Below are 16,251 nucleotides of genomic sequence, written 5' to 3' on the forward strand. Positions count from 1 at the left end.
CAATTGTTGGAAAAATTACTTGTGTCATGCACAAAGTAGATGTCTTAACCGACTTGCCAAAACTATAGTTTGTTAACAATAAATTTGTGGAGTGGTTGAAAAACGACTTTTAATGACTCCAACCTAAGTGTATGTAAACTTCCGACTTCAACTGTATCCTCCAAACACCGCCTTCTCAGGCATTATGACTTAAATGTAGTACTCAGAATGGTCAGAAGGGGGAGTACAGAATTTCCCGGTGTTATATATACACTCAGTGGCCAGTTTATTAGGAACGTCCATCTGGTACTGGGTCGGACCCACCTTTCCCTCTAGAACAGCCTTTGCTTGAGAAATTGCTCTTTGCTAAGAAGCTATTTTTGTTTCTTTTTGACCATTTTAATTAAAAACCATCACAGTAAGGCTCTTCATTGTTACCCAGAGATGATTTGACATGGAGATAAACTCTGCATCGGACCTTTAAGGGAACTCTAGTCTAGTCTAGGCTTGAGGAAGTTATGAATGAAGGGGTTTTTAAACTGACTGCAGTATGGGTTAATGTGTTGAAGGTACAGTTGGTGGTTTCTTACCCAATACATTATTGGGAGTTTATACATAGAGTGTGCAACTCTCTTTATTTGTTTTTATTGAATTATTAAAGTAACATCAACTACAGAATGTGTGGACATCAGTGAATATAAGGAGCTATGTTATGTAACATTACGCTGACATAGACATGCTAGAGTAGAGAACCCTTTCCATCATTTAAGTACCGGACTAGAGTTGATTTGTTATTAATGGTTATGCCTAGCCAGGCCATCTGTCGATGGGGTGGCTAGACAGCCCTAGACATCTGTTCTCATGTCTGTTAAGTTTGGGTAAAATATGTAAGTAAGAGTTAAGTAAGAGTTAAGAAAGTCAAGTTAAGTTTTTAGCATTTCTTAGGAGTGAATTAATGGGCTGCTGTACAAAAGGCTGTGAAGTATTTGTAGTTAATCATATCAGTAACGTCAGTTCATCATATCAGAGCTGTAGATCCGCCCATCGATGAAGTGGAGCAGAGCATGTGTAACGGTGTAACAGGCGATATGCACAGGCGAGCATGACGTATTTCCGGTTAAATCTCAGGATGGATGTAAACCTCCGGTTATCGTAGAATGCTGTGCTAACGTATGCTAGCATTGAATGCTTGTCGTCAAAAACATCAGAAACGGTTTATTTTCGTTGTTGTTGTTGTTTATCTTAATGTTTATGTTAATGTTTTTACTTGTTATACTTCGTCTTGACTTATAACACGATGACGTGTAAACGTAAGAAAGTGTCCTTTCCAAAAACGGGATGGCAGCTCTTCCAGCCATCACTGCTGTGTGCCGCAATGTACAGTGTCTGCCAGATGCAATTCTTCTGTTAGTTTTTTTTACTTTTCCCAAAGACAAGGAATTGTGAGTGGTTTGTAATAATATAATATAATATGCCATTTAGCAGACGCTTTTATCCAAAGCGACTTACAGTCATGTGTGCATACATTTTTACGTATGGTACGCCAATGCGGAAGTGATGCGTGCATAGAGCCTATTAAATTGTTTAAATTCCTGCATAAAATGGGTATTATGCCACCTCCTGGTAGATGAGTGTGTTTGTCAGATGTGATGTTCATTCTGCAGATAAGGGGAAGAGAGTCTGGTTCCATGTCAGCATAGGCAGGTAGTGGGTTGAGGGTTGATGGGTCTGGTAGCTCACCGCTGTAGCCCTTGTAAAGTGTAGATCTGGAATAACAATATCAGGAAAAGTAAAGGGTTCACTAGGAAATACACCAGAATCTAACAGCGATTAATAACATTTATTTCGCAACACATTGTAGTCTGCCTATTTAATTGGACTCTGCATACCTAATTCCGCTTGCCGGAGTAGCATCTGGTTTGGGCTTCACTACAACCATGGCATCCACAGGTCCTGGCTTCACTCCCTATTTATTTATGAGATGGTATTAGGAGAGATGCTAGTATGCATGTGACACAACTGTCTGGTATTGAAATTATACAAACCATTGTTCGTGGTTTATGCCACTTCTGCTCTATTTCAGTGCACGAAAGTACAGGAGGGATGACAGACATGCCACATTCAGAGTAATGGGCAGTCTGATATAGTAATGCCACCAAATGATTGCATATCCCACACCCAGCCACACAGGAACAGTAGCTTTTAACAAGCACAACTGGCTGTGAATCACGCAATGTCATCTGAAATACACAGAAGCATCATTTAATGGGTTTTGAAAGACGAGGGTCTACAGCAGCAGGAGTAGGAGCAAAACTTGTTCTTTCTTCTTTTTACTGGTGTAAGCAACTTATCTACTGTCTCGTGTCACTTTTGTGCTTTCTGCATCACTTTCCTACTGTCTTGCACCACTTGGCTATACTGTCTCCCACCACTTACCTATTGTCTTGTGCCATTTACCTACCTTCAAACAGTATTGGCAGAGCAGTAGGTGAGTGGTGCAACAGTGAAGGTTTTGCTCCTAATTCCTCTTGAAAAGTAGAAACATCAAGTACAAAAGCAAGGAAGTTGGGCCATATGTTTATAAAGAAAGAAGTAAAGATGACAGGACAGTTTTGAGTAGAACATCAGCAGTTTGAAGAATAGCTGAGTGGAATATGTTACTGTCATTGCAGTCATCAAGTCAGGAAAAAGTAGTAATCTCATTATTGTTTACATTTCAAACCAAACTCTAATTTGTTTACAACAGACCCAACAACAAAGCATGGCAATTCCCACTCAGCTACCCTGGTCTGTATTAGGCTACCACTGTTCAGCTATCGTGAAAACCACTAAAGTGTTCTCTTAGCAATGGCAATCAAAGCTGTGGTAACATTAAACGAGTAAAACATGTGTTGAATGGAACCTTGAACAAGTTCAACAGAACTTTGAACGTGTCACTTAATCTAGTCCAACTCTCAGCTGGTGTGGTGGCTTTAGTTTCTTCATTGAGCGGTAGCAGTGGGCTCTCACAGAGATCTCATTTGTAACCCTGTTTTTACCTGATACTTTCATAAAAGTACAAACACATGAAGTGAGAGGTATATACACATGATTCAACTTTATTTAAAGCATGATTAACCTGAAGCAGGACGGAGTCATGACTTAAAACACCAAAGCAAGGCTTCTAGCTCAGGCTAGCTAGCGTTAGCATATTACCTTCAAAGTTGCAAAGAAAATAAGAAACGTAAAATTTGAAGCCTTTATCCAGTTTGCTACGTGGTGTCGTACTGGATGTCCGGACGACCCTCCGTATATCATTAACAGATACTTTAGGCAACTCCAGCAAACACCTTGTAAACTTCATCTCTGCCATCATAATGGTCTACTGTCACTGTCTAATGTTTTTTCCGGTTACCGGAAATGCCCAAGCATCCTTAAGCCAATGCGGAAGTGATGCGTGCATAGAGCCTATTCAATTGTTAAATTCCTGCATAAAATGGGTATTATGCCACCTCCTGGTAGATGAGTGTGTTTACATTGTTTTATACACTCAGTGATGAAGAGATGGGATTCTGGGTAATCCACAGCAGATTTATGGAGAATTGCTGTAGGTGAGTTGAAAATTGAATGGTCCCGGGATAGAAATGTATAAAGTTGACATTACATCTAAAAATCCACCTTTTACATCATACATTAGCAATTTATTTTATTAGTAACTACTGTTGTTTGTTTGGCGTCAGATAAGCCACTCTTTATATGTTATTTGCCGAATCTCCGTTTTCCATGTGGGTTTTATGCTAGCTAAAATTCCCTCTTTATTGTTGGTAGCTAACTCGAAAATCATCTTCTTTAGGAGTGCTATTTATATCCCGTCGACTACTGATCATTCATCCACAATGTGTGTCCCATCATTGCAGTTAATTTATAACACATTTATAAAGTATATGTTGTATAAACTCATGAGCACCAGCCAGCGTATTAGCCTGGTTTTGTTAGTTTAGGAAAATATGTGGCACATTCTAGGTGTATTATATTTACATTTGACAGACGCTCTTATCCAGAGCAACTTACAGGAGCAATTAGGGTTAAGTGCCTTGCTCAAGGGCACATCGGCAGATTTTTCACCTAGTCGGCTTGTGGATTAGAACCAGCGACCTTTCGGTTACTGGCACAATGCTCTTAACCACTAAGCTACCTGCCGCCCCATTGACGTTGAGATGAACTTGCTCAAATATTTATTTGCCACAAGAGTGTGACATTGATTAATTTCAGGTTAATTTAATGTATTTTGAATACTAAAATGCATGATAGTTTATTCTGATGTTGTAAATATGAGATTACACATGGAAACAATGTATTTATTTTTATTATATTAAATTAGAAATGATTAGAAATTGTTCAATCCACTATACGATCACAATGAATTTGATAGACATTTCAATAGTTTAAACCACCTCCACTGGAATCCTACCTGTCTGTCATGTGTGCCCTTAACCAGCACATGGGAGTGAACACATAAAGTAGAAACTAACCTAAAGAACACACAGTCCACCAAGTCCTCACTTACACCATGAATGAATCATGCACACAATGTGCTTATTTTTTTTCTTCATTTTTATCAGGAATCACATTTGATGTGTATGAAATTGTTTGGTGAAATATGCATAAAAGGAGAGTAATTACCCATAATTCTGCACCTTTGGATAGTTGTGCTTCCAGTTTTGATCATTGGGATTTAGTGACTGCAAAGAACATTTATGGATCTACTGGGATTTTTAAAAGACAGACTAACTTTCTGTTTTGTCTGCTTGCACTCAAGAGATAATTATATTTTTTCAGGCAGTCATGTTCTTTTGATGAATGTATTTGCAATTTTGACGGTATAATATATTACTACATTTTCAAAAAGCATTTACTGTTTTGCAAATGTTGTGTGTCTTGTGGACACTGTTTTGGAAATAGACAAAATTGTGCCAAAATATGCTTGTAGGCGATTGAGAGAAACTGTAATAAATAAAGACAGTTGCTCCCATATTAAATAGTAGAAGAGTACACCATGCTGGACAGAAATGATTACAGCGCCTGGTATTCCCAGGCAGTGTACCAACCAAGTACTAAACAGGCCCGACCCTGCTTAGCTTCCGAGACTGGGCGTATTGCGACTGGTATGGCCGTAAGCCAACGACTGTATTGTATATATGATATGTACTGTATACATGCCGTAAACGAAGGAATAACTCTTGGTACACTATATAACGTTTGTCACTCGGAAAAGGTGCAGTGTGAAATCATAGAAATAGAATCAATGGGATGAATAGCCATAGTTACTTTGTAACACAGGAAGACGGATTACAAACCATGTATACATTTCAACGGCATATATTTGAGTATTGTGAAATAGCAGGCCTATCAAATAATGACTTCAGACAAACACATCAGATAACGTTATCCCCGAGCCGACTAGGTGAAAAATCTGTCGATGTGCCCTTGAGCAAGGCACTTAACCCTAATTGCTCCTGTAAGTCGCTCTGGATAAGAGCGTCTGCTAAATGACTAAAATGTAAAATGTACATCAGATAACGTTACCGGTACATGACTTTAGCACATTTCATAGTTTATACTGTATAGTCTTCTAGTGTATATATTTCTAATCATAACAATTGTCTTCTTTTTGTTAAACTACTTTATTACTTAGCTATTTGTGTGTATTTTTGATCATGTGTATTGCACTGTTGAGGAGAGCTTGCAAGTAAGCCTCACTGTACTGTGGAGGTGACGAATAAACTTTGATTAGAAGATTAATGCACCATTGATATCAGCTATCATAGTCAAGATAACGGTGACCGACATGACCAGCACTCTCTAGCCATCATTGACGTTGAGATGAACTTGTTCAAATGTGAAAATACAATACACATCATGATCCTAACAAATTCAAACTGAGCAACTGCGTTAACTTCACAATGAAGTTTATCTTTATCAATTTATCTTCACAATGACAGGGGGTGCACCGTTCCTGGAGGTACTGCAATACCAGGTCGATGCGTGGAGTGGACGGAGCAAGCCCCTATTCCATCTCCCTATTCCAAAAATCAATTTAATATATGGTCCCCAGATAGGGGACGTATCAGATATTAAACTGATAAGAACAGATTTTTTTTTTTTTTTTTGGAAAAGTTTTTATTGATAATTTCCTTTAAAACAGCTCACATTTGAAATACATTTACACACATAAAAACGGCATAAAGTGCATTAAAACCAGCATTACATTACAGTTACATTTTAAAAGGTACATGTTGTTTATTTAAAACAATAAAACAATCCTACATAAAAGTACCCATTCCTGTAAAAGCCAATTAATAAAAGCCATTTTAAAATGTGTGTACATGATTTAACAAAGTAAAAACATTTTTTAAGACATAAAAAGCCTGTCAAAAAGTCACTTTGTTAAAAAACTGTCTTCAGTCCTTTGTACACAAACGGGGTGAGTCCTTATCGAAAAAGCCTCCTCCTGCTCTTCCTGAATCGACTTCGTACCCGTCCGTCGGGGCCCAGAGGAGACTCCTCCCCTAGGCGCATCGCCCTAGGCGCCGCAGCGCTGTCAGGCCGTGGCCGCCGGGACCTTGGGTGTTGTGGGGGACCCTTCGCCTGGGGTCGAGGCCCCCTGTCGTTCGTACCACCCCAGGGCTTCCGTGGCTACCAAAGCCACTGCCTGGGGGGTGGTCTCTACCTGTTTCCCTACCAGCAGGTTACGGGAGGACCACAGTGCATCCTTCAGACACGTGAGGGTGGGCCAGAGTTGTGTGAAGGCCTTTGTTGTAATAGGCCTTCGGCCCACCCCATACAGCACGAGCTGGGGCGTTAGGTCCTCCCCTGCTGGCAGGCGTGGGGAGATCAGGGGGCCTGCTTCCTTCCACAGGTCCCGTGCGGCTCTGCACTCCCAGAGCAAGTGCCTCACCGACTCTTCTTGGCCGCAGCCTGGTCGGGGGCACTCGGATGTCCTCGCCATGCCCCGGGAGTGCATAACGGCCCTGACCGGGAGGATCTCGTGGGCGACCATCCAGGACAGGTCACGGTGCCGATTCAGCAGAGCAGGATGGGCCACGTTGCGCCAAACCGTTGAGAGCTCGCCTATAGCAAGCCCGCGCACTGGACACACCGGTTCCCGTTCCTGCACAAGAGAGAGAAGAGAGCGGTGTTTAGTTAAAACTGTGACAGGCTCCTTTTCCAGTTTAAAATGTCTTAAAAACGTTTTGAGCTGTGCATAGTGTGTGGGGAGCAGGAAAGAGACTGGGGCTCGCAGGTCGACTGGGATCAGCCTCAGAGACCTGAGGTAAGATCCCAGCCAGAACCGTGCGAGGGCCTGGGTCTTGTTGTTGACCGGGAGGTGGCAAGAGTAAGATGTAACGCTGTATAGCGGCTGCCCAGGAACAAGTAGAGGTCAGGCAAGCCTTTCCCCCCCTTTAACCTGGGCCTCTTTACCACCTCCCTCCTCAGCCTCTCCCACTTGCTTCCCCACAGGAAATAAAAGAGCATCCGGTCCAGAGCTAAAAGAGTTGTTCGTGGGGGGATAAAAACAGAACTGATTAATAAAAGGACAGGTAAAATCACAGCCTTGATGATTAAAACCTTGCCCTCAAAAGTCAGCTGTCTCAGTCCCCAAAACCCTAGTCTCTGTCTTACTGTCCCTAACGTCCCGGTCCAATTCCCACTACCACCTCCCTCTCTGTCAAATTTTACCCCCAGAACCCTTATGTCAGTCATTTTAACTGTCAGTGGTAGTCCTGTCAAGTCTGAGTCTGCCCACGGTCCGAAAAATTGGGCCTCTGTCTTATCTCTGTTCAGTCTCGCCCCAGAGGCTCGTCCGTACCAGTCAGTCCTGTCCAGAGTCCTGTCAACAGATAAAAGGTCGGTGCATAAAATGTTAACGTCGTCCATGTAAAAGACGCACTTGGCGGTCATCCCCCCACTCCCCGGGATACCCACCCCACTGATCCGTTGGTCCCTTCTCAAGACCTGTGCCAGTGGTTCTATGCAGGCCACAAACAGGAGGGGAGATAATGGACATCCCTGACGGACGCCTGCAGTGTACTCCCACTGCTCTTGACAAATGCCCATTTACAAGGATTCTGCTGGTGATGTCCCCATACAGCAATCCCACCCAAGCTAGAAACCTTTCAGGAAATCCCATTTTTTGCAGTACCTTGAAGAGGTACTGGTGCGAGACCCGATCAAAAGCTTTCTCAAAGTCTAAATTTAGGACTATAAGCCGCATGTTTCTGTCTCTCGCATAACAGATGGCATCTCTGATCAGTACTAGGCTGTCCGTGATCTGATAAGAACAGATACTACACTTGATCTTAGCCAAAAGGCCGAGAAGCGATACCGCAATGCTTTCGGGAGGAAGGGGCCGTTCTCCGACACGTCAAATTCGACTATGGTTACACCAAAATGAGCTCGGTAAGCTTTCCGCCAAATATCAAAGATAATGCTTTTAGAAAATGGTGGCATAGATTGGGAGTTGATCAACGTAGGGAATAACCACGTTTGACTGTTACAAAGTAACAAGTTGGTAGGTTCTAAAGTCACGTGGTGATCCGCCCTCCAATCGGAGCATTGTTAAATTAAAACCAGATTAACAGCTCAATTGGAATAATAATATATCACGGGTGGGGGGGAAACAATTTGGAGATAATAATATTGACATAACATTTGATCTTATATTAAATATCTCTGGTAGCATTGCTGCCACAACGGAACTGAAGCAATTGTCCACTTGGTGGCACCAGAGTTCCACCGACCGTCGCTTTTTCCAATCTGTCCTGTGTGGTACATCAAACTGCATTTGAATGTTGAACCACTTGACTTCAATACATCATCAATGCAAATAATGTGAACAATAAAAATAGCCTAAGTCTTTTTATTATTAAAATCTATAATTTAACAGATTCTCTGTGTTCGTATGCCATATTAATCACTCTCCATTTCTGATTTTCTGTGTTCATATGCCATATTAATCACTCTCCATTTCTGATTTTCTGTGTTAGTATTACTTATTATCCTCTCAGGGTTTTGTTTATATTATGATAGCATCCAATAATAGAGCATCACTCTCCCTTTGGTTCACTGGAACAAATGTTCATGAATAACTGAACGTTTGTCCTTTCTAAAGTCCAGTCCAGTGGCCTGCCTGTTGGTAATGCTGCAATGATGGATCGTATTCCATCTCAGTGGTTGGACTGAAGAGACACACTGTCTGCACCCTGTCTGTCTGTCTGTCTGTACCCAGTCTGTCAGTCGGTACCCTCGGTCTTACTGCCATGTGAGGAAGGCTGTCAGTTCATCCCTTGCATGCGTTGAGTGAACCCATGCATAGCATGCAAAGACTGTGCACAGAACCAGGGGAAGGGTTCAAACCACCAGGACCACAAGCCTGTGTCTGACTGACCCCTGAACCTTGACCTGGTGACCTTGTTGCCTGACCAATGGGGAGACACACCAACCTTGGGTGCTGGAGATGTGGCGGCCTGCAATAGTACATCCAGGTCCATATGGAGCAGGTTAATAACCCCTGCTGGGGCCAAACACTGCCACACACACACACACAGGAAAGAGATAAGCACCTGGATTACTGGGATATGTTACTAGGAAGGTCTTGGAGATGACTGGCGAGGTGTTACCGGTTGAAAGGTGAAAAGGTAGGTGGAGGATGGATGAAGAGGGTGATGAGGGTGAGGAGAAAGGGGAGGATGGATGAAGAGGGTGATGGATGGATGGATGGAGAAAGAAAATAAAGAAAGGCAAGCAGAAAACAAGGGGGAGAGGAGGTTGGAAACCCGACCATCCCTAGGAAAACAAGGGGGAGAGGAGGTTGGAGACCAGACCATCCCTAGGAAAACAAGGGGGAGAGGAGGTTGGAGACCAGACCATCCCTAGGAAAACAAGGGGGAGAGGAGGTTGGAGACCAGACCATCCCTAGGAAAACAAGGGGGAGAGGAGGTTGGAGACCAGACCATCCCTAGGAAAACAAGGGGGAGAGGAGGTTGGAGACCCGACCATCCCTAGGAAAACAAGGGGGAGAGGAGGTTGGAAACCAGACCATCCCTAGGAAAACAAGGGGGAGAGGAGGTTGGAGACCAGACCATCCCTAGGAAAACAAGGGGGAGAGGAGGTTGGAGACCAGACCATCCCTAGGAAAACAAGGGGGAGAGGAGGTTGGAGACCAGACCATCCCTAGGAAAACAAGGGGGAGAGGAGGTTGGAGACCAGACCATCTCTAGGAAAACAAGGGGGAGAGGAGGTTGGAGACCAGACCATCCCTAGGGAAACAATGGGGAGAGGAGGTTGGAGACCAGACCATCCCTAGGAAAAAAAGGGGAGAGGAGGTTGGAGACCAGACCATCCCTAGGAAAACAAGGGGGAGAGGAGGTTGGAGACCAGACCATCCCTAGGAAAACAAGGGGGAGAGGAGGTTGGAGACCAGACCATCCCTAGGAAAACAAGGTGGAGAGGAGGTTGGAGACCAGACCATCCCTAGGAAATCAAGGGGGAGAGGAGGTTGGAGACCAGACCATCCCTAGGAAAACAAGGGGGAGAGGAGGTTGGAGACCAGACCATCCCTAGGAAAACAAGGGGGAGAGGAGGTTGGAGACCAGACCATCCCTAGGAAAACAAGGGGGAGAGGAGGTTGGAGACCAGACCATCCCTAGGAAAACAAGGGGGAGAGGAGGTTGGAGACCAGACCATCCCTAGGAAAACAAGGGGGGAGAGGAGGTTGGAGACCAGACCATCCCTAGGAAAACAAGGGGGGAGAGGAGGTTGGAGACCCGACCATCCCTAGGAAAACAAGGGGGAGAGGAGGTTGGAGACCAGACCATCCCTAGGAAAACAAGGGGGGAGAGGAGGTTGGAGACCAGACCATCCCCTAGGAAAACAAGGGGGAGAGGAGGTTGGAGACCAGACCATCCCTAGGAAAACAAGGGGGAGAGGAGGTTGGAGACCAGACCATCCCTAGGAAAACAAGGGGGAGAGGAGGTTGGAGACCAGACAATCCCTAGGAAAACAAGGGGGAGAGGAGGTTGGAGACCAGACCATCCCTAGGAAAACAAGGGGGAGAGGAGGTTGGAGACCCGACCATCCCTAGGAAAACAAGGGGGAGAGGAGGTTGGAAACCAGACCATCCCTAGGAAAACAAGGGGGAGAGGAGGTTGGAGACCAGACCATCCCTAGGAAAACAAGGGGGGAGAGGAGGTTGGAGACCAGACCATCCCTAGGAAAACAAGGGGGAGAGGAGGTTGGAGACCAGACCATCCCTAGGAAAACAAGGGGGGAGAGGAGGTTGGAGACCAGACCATCTCTAGGAAAACAAGGGGGGAGAGGAGGTTGGAGACCAGACCATCCCTAGGGAAACAATGGGGAGAGGAGGTTGGAGACCAGACCATCCCTAGGAAAAAAAGGGGAGAGGAGGTTGGAGACCAGACCATCCCTAGGAAAACAAGGGGGGAGAGGAGGTTGGAGACCAGACCATCCCTAGGAAAACAAGGGGGAGAGGAGGTTGGAGACCAGACCATCCCTAGGAAAACAAGGTGGAGAGGAGGTTGGAGACCAGACCATCCCTAGGAAATCAAGGGGGAGAGGAGGTTGGAGACCAGACCATCCCTAGGAAAACAAGGGGGAGAGGAGGTTGGAGACCAGACCATCCCTAGGAAAACAAGGGGGGAGAGGAGGTTGGAGACCAGACCATCCCTAGGAAAACAAGGGGGAGAGGAGGTTGGAGACCAGACCATCCCTAGGAAAACAAGGGGGAGAGGAGGTTGGAGACCCGACCATCCCTAGGAAAACAAGGGGGAGAGGAGGTTGGAGACCAGACCATCCCTAGGAAAACAAGGGGGAGAGGAGGTTGGAGACCAGACCATCCCTAGGAAAACAAGGGGGAGAGGAGGTTGGAGACCAGACCATCCCTAGGAAAACAAGGGGGAGAGGAGGTTGGAGACCATCCCTAGGAAAACAAGGGGGAGAAGGAGGTTGGAGACCAGACCATCTCTAGGAAAACAAGGGGGAGAGGAGGTTGGAGACCAGACCATCCCTAGGAAAACAAGGGGGAGAGGAGGTTGGAGACCAGACCATCCCTAGGAAAACAAGGGGGAGAGGAGGTTGGAGACCAGACCATCCCTAGGAAAACAAGGGGGAGAGGAGGTTGGAGACCAGACCATCCCTAGGAAAACAAGGGGGAGAGGAGGTTGGAGACCAGACCATCCCTAGGAAAACAAGGGGGGAGAGGAGGTTGGAGACCAGACCATCCCTAGGAAAACAAGGGGGAGAGGAGGTTGGAGTCAACGAAGGTCTGTGGCTGGGGGGTGAAACTGTAAGACAGGTAGAATCTAGACAACAGCACCACTTCCTCCTATCAATTCTCAAGGTTCATTATAACTAAGTGAACCCAGTCAAAGGAGCATCACTTTGGTTTGCTTAAGTTTTATTTTGTTCCTCTACTGAGTAAATAACGTTGCATTGTAGTCAGGTGGCAGTCAGTGCCGTTTAAGATGAGGGAGGACGATTTTTATTTATTTATGAGCATGGCCTAATTTCTATTACAGCATATTGGATGACTGTCACTCATATTCCATTCACCCAGTTCAATGTAACATCTATAGGTTAAGGCTACTACATGATACTCACATTTTCCCTATACTCAGCATGAGGTTGCTACAACCGAGCCTATAAATGTAAGTTTGCAATGTTGGTGCACACAGGTCGAGAGAAAAATGTGAGGTGACAGACAGTGACACATTGACAGACAGTGACACATTCTATACCGCCTTGCACACTCTTCAAATCAAGTGTCTGACGGACGAATCTGGGTTTGGCGGATGCAAGGAGAACGCTAACTGTGCCAACTGTGAAGTTTGGTGGAGGAGGAATAATGGTCTGGGGTTGTTTTTCATGGTTCGGGCTCCTTAGTTCCAGTGAAGGGAAATCTTAACGCTACAGCATACAATTACATTCTAGACGATTCTGTGCTTCCAACTTTGTGGCAACAGTTTGGGGAAGGCCCTTTCCTGTTTCAGCATGACAATTCCCCCGTGCACAAAGTGAGGTCCATACAGAAATGGTTTGTCGAGATCGGTGTGGAAGAACTAGACTGGCCTGCACTGAGCCCTGACTTCAACCCCATCGAACACCTTTGGGATGAATTGGAACACCGACTGCGAGCCAGGCCTAATTGCCCAAAATCAATGTCCGACCTCATTAATGCTCTTGTAGGTGAATGGAAGAAAATCCCAGCAGCAATGTTCCAACATCTAGTGGAAAGCCTTCCCAGAAGGGTGGAGGCTGTTATAGCAGCAAAGGCGGGACCAACTCCATATTAATGTCACACCCTGATGTGTTTCACCTGTCTTTGTGATTGTCTCCACCCCCTTCCAGGTGTCGCCCATCTTCCCCATTATCCCCAGTGTATTTATACCTGTGTTCTCTGTTTGTCTGTTGCCAGTTCGTTTTGTTTCATCAAGCCTACCAGCGGTTTTCTCCTTGCGCCTGTCTTGCTCATGTTCCTGTTTTCAAGTTTTCCCGGTTTTGACCATTCTGCCTGCCCTGAACCTGAGATTGCCTGCCGTTCTGTACCTTTTGGACTCTGATCTGGATTACTGACCCCTGCCTGCCCCTGACCTGTCGTTTGCCTGCGCCTTGTTTTTGTTATAAACTTTTTGTTACTTCAACACTGTCTGCATCTGGGTCTTCTCCTGAAACAAGATAATTAATGCCCATGGTATTGGAATGAGATGTTCAACGAGCAGGTGTCCACATACTTCTGGTCATGTATTGTAAGTGTTTGGAGTTGTTCCAGGTTATAAATAGGCTATATAATTTCCCCAAAAAATATATAAACATTGATTATTATAAATGTAGGGCCTATAGGTTTGTCTCATCTTTCAAAAAGAATGCAATATAGACAACGTTATTATGAACGTTTAACAGGTTTTTATTTTAACTGGGCCCTATAACAAATACATACTGCTTTAACAACTACTTACCCGTTGAGCAGTGGATGGAGTTAGTGAGAATCACTCAATTCTGTTCTCTGTATTGTGCAAAACATAATCTGCTACACTGACTATGATATGTTCCGCCTCTTCATGAGTGACGTCAGTTGAATGAGCGCTGCAAAACTACAGTATCAAACCCGTTTCTCTACGACCTCTCTCCCTAAAAGTATATTTAGGCGACCCCTAGTGGCAATTGTTTGTAACTTTTGTTGGTCTCTTGAGTAGCAGAAGAATCAAAGACGATTCACTTTTAAAGCATTACCAGCAGAAAATGTATGACACGTTAAATAAAAACGTACATTACAACATTGTTTAAACATTTTATTTATAAAAGTAGAAAACACACACACACAACCAAGTACATTACAATATTGTGTATCTTACAGCATTTGATGTATAAAAAGTGAAGAAAGAAAACAACACACACACCATGAAAGTAGTCTACATGATGACATTGTGTAGATTATAATATTATAACACACACCATGAAAGTAGTCTACATGATGACATTGTGTAGGTTATAATATTATAACACACACCATGAAAGTAGTCTACATGATGACATTGTGTATGTAGGTTATAATATTACAACATTTGATTAATATTAAAGGGAAGAATAAAACAAAACACAAGTCTAGTGTGGATTTATCATGTTTCATCATTAACCAACTGCTAAATATATTTACATACATACATACTGTATTTACACATACAATAACCAGCAGGCCTATCTACAGTTGGGAAAAAAAAGTATTTAGTCAGCCACCAATTGTGCAAGTTCTCCCACTTAAAAAGATGAGAGAGGCCTGTAATTTTCATCATAGGTACACGTCAACTATGACAGACAAATTGAGAAATAAAAAAATCCCGAAAATCACATTGTAGGATTTTTAATGAATTTATTTGCAAATTATGGTGGAAAATAAGTATTTGGTCACCTACAAACAAGCAAGATTTCTGGCTCTCAGACCTGTAACTTCTTCTTTAAGAGGCTCCTCTGTCCTCCACTTGTTACCTGTATTAATGGCACCTGTTTGAACTTGTTATCAGTATAAAAGACACCTGTCCACAACCTCAAACAGTCACACTCCAAACTCCACTATGGCCAAGACCAAAGAGCTGTCAAAGGACACCAGAAACAAAATTGTAGACCTGCACCAGGCTGGGAAGACTGAATCTGCAATAGGTAAGCAGCTTGGTTTGAAGAAATCAACTGTGGGAGCAATTATTAGGAAATGGAAGACATACAAGACCACTGATAATCTCCCTCGATCTGGAGCTCCACGCAAGATCTCACCCCGTGGGGTCAAAATGATCACAAGAACGGTGAGCAAAAATCCCAGACCCACACGGGGGGACCTAGTGAATGACCTGCAGAGAGCTGGGACCAAAATAACAAAGCCTACCATCAGTAACACACTACGCCGCCAGGGACTCAAATCCTGCAGTGCCAGACGTGTCCCCCTGCTTAAGCCAGTACATGTCCAGGCCCGTCTGAAGTTTGCTAGAGTGCATTTGGATGATCCAGAAGAGGATTGGGAGGATGTCATATGGTCAGATGAAACCAAAATATAACTTTTTGGTAAAAACTCAATTCGTCGTGTTTGGAGGACAAAGAATGCTGAGTTGCATCCTGTCACGGATGTAGCCGAAGCTGCTCCTCCTCCTTGCTCGGGCAGGCTTTGCGAACGTCGTCCCCGGAGTACTAGCTGCCACCTATCTAGGTTTCAGCAATCATCTAGATTGGTCTGCTTTGTGTACACCTGTTTCCCATTAGTGTTGATGGTTTCCCTTTATAACCCCTGTCTGTCATTCGTTTGTTGTGTGTGATTGTTCTCCGTTTGTTTTCGGCAGGACTGTGTATTGCGATTATTGTTCCTCCCTGTTTTGGAGGTTTTGTTGTTTTGTACTTTTCATTACGTTTATTAGTAAAGTACATCTGCCAGTCTCTCGGTGTCCTGCGCTTGACTTCGTTCACCGCATACACGTTTATCCTGACAGAATCACACACCACACATGGAGTCAGCAGGAGCGGCGGTGCCAGCTGGATCAGTGGAGGAACGCGTTGAACAACAAGCGGCCATGATCCAGGCTCTCGGCACCGCCATGGAACGGGTGGTGAGCACTATGGAGCGATGGGAAAGAGGGGGTCTGCCTACACCTCCTCCTACGATACCACCACCATCGACATTACCCATCGCTTCTCCTCCGGGGTCCAGTGGGATTCGGCTTTCGCACCCGAGGGCTT

The 16,251-nt window shown here is 44.5% G+C and overlaps 1 non-coding gene and 1 pseudogene across 1 annotated transcript; both read right to left on the reverse strand.

Moving 5' to 3' along the window:
- Positions 1–5,958: 5,958 nt before the first annotated feature.
- On the reverse strand, positions 5,959–6,139 carry LOC121565817 (annotated as a pseudogene).
- Positions 6,140–8,152: 2,013 nt separating this feature from the next.
- Positions 8,153–8,342, reverse strand: LOC121565818. The gene has a single exon (XR_006659706.1). It is a non-coding gene; the product is annotated as a U2 spliceosomal RNA (small nuclear RNA).
- Positions 8,343–16,251: the final 7,909 nt, after the last annotated feature.

This window comes from Coregonus clupeaformis, unplaced genomic scaffold (genome assembly GCF_020615455.1).
Source record: "Coregonus clupeaformis isolate EN_2021a unplaced genomic scaffold, ASM2061545v1 scaf1596, whole genome shotgun sequence".
NCBI classification, from domain to species: Eukaryota; Metazoa; Chordata; class Actinopteri; order Salmoniformes; family Salmonidae; genus Coregonus; species Coregonus clupeaformis.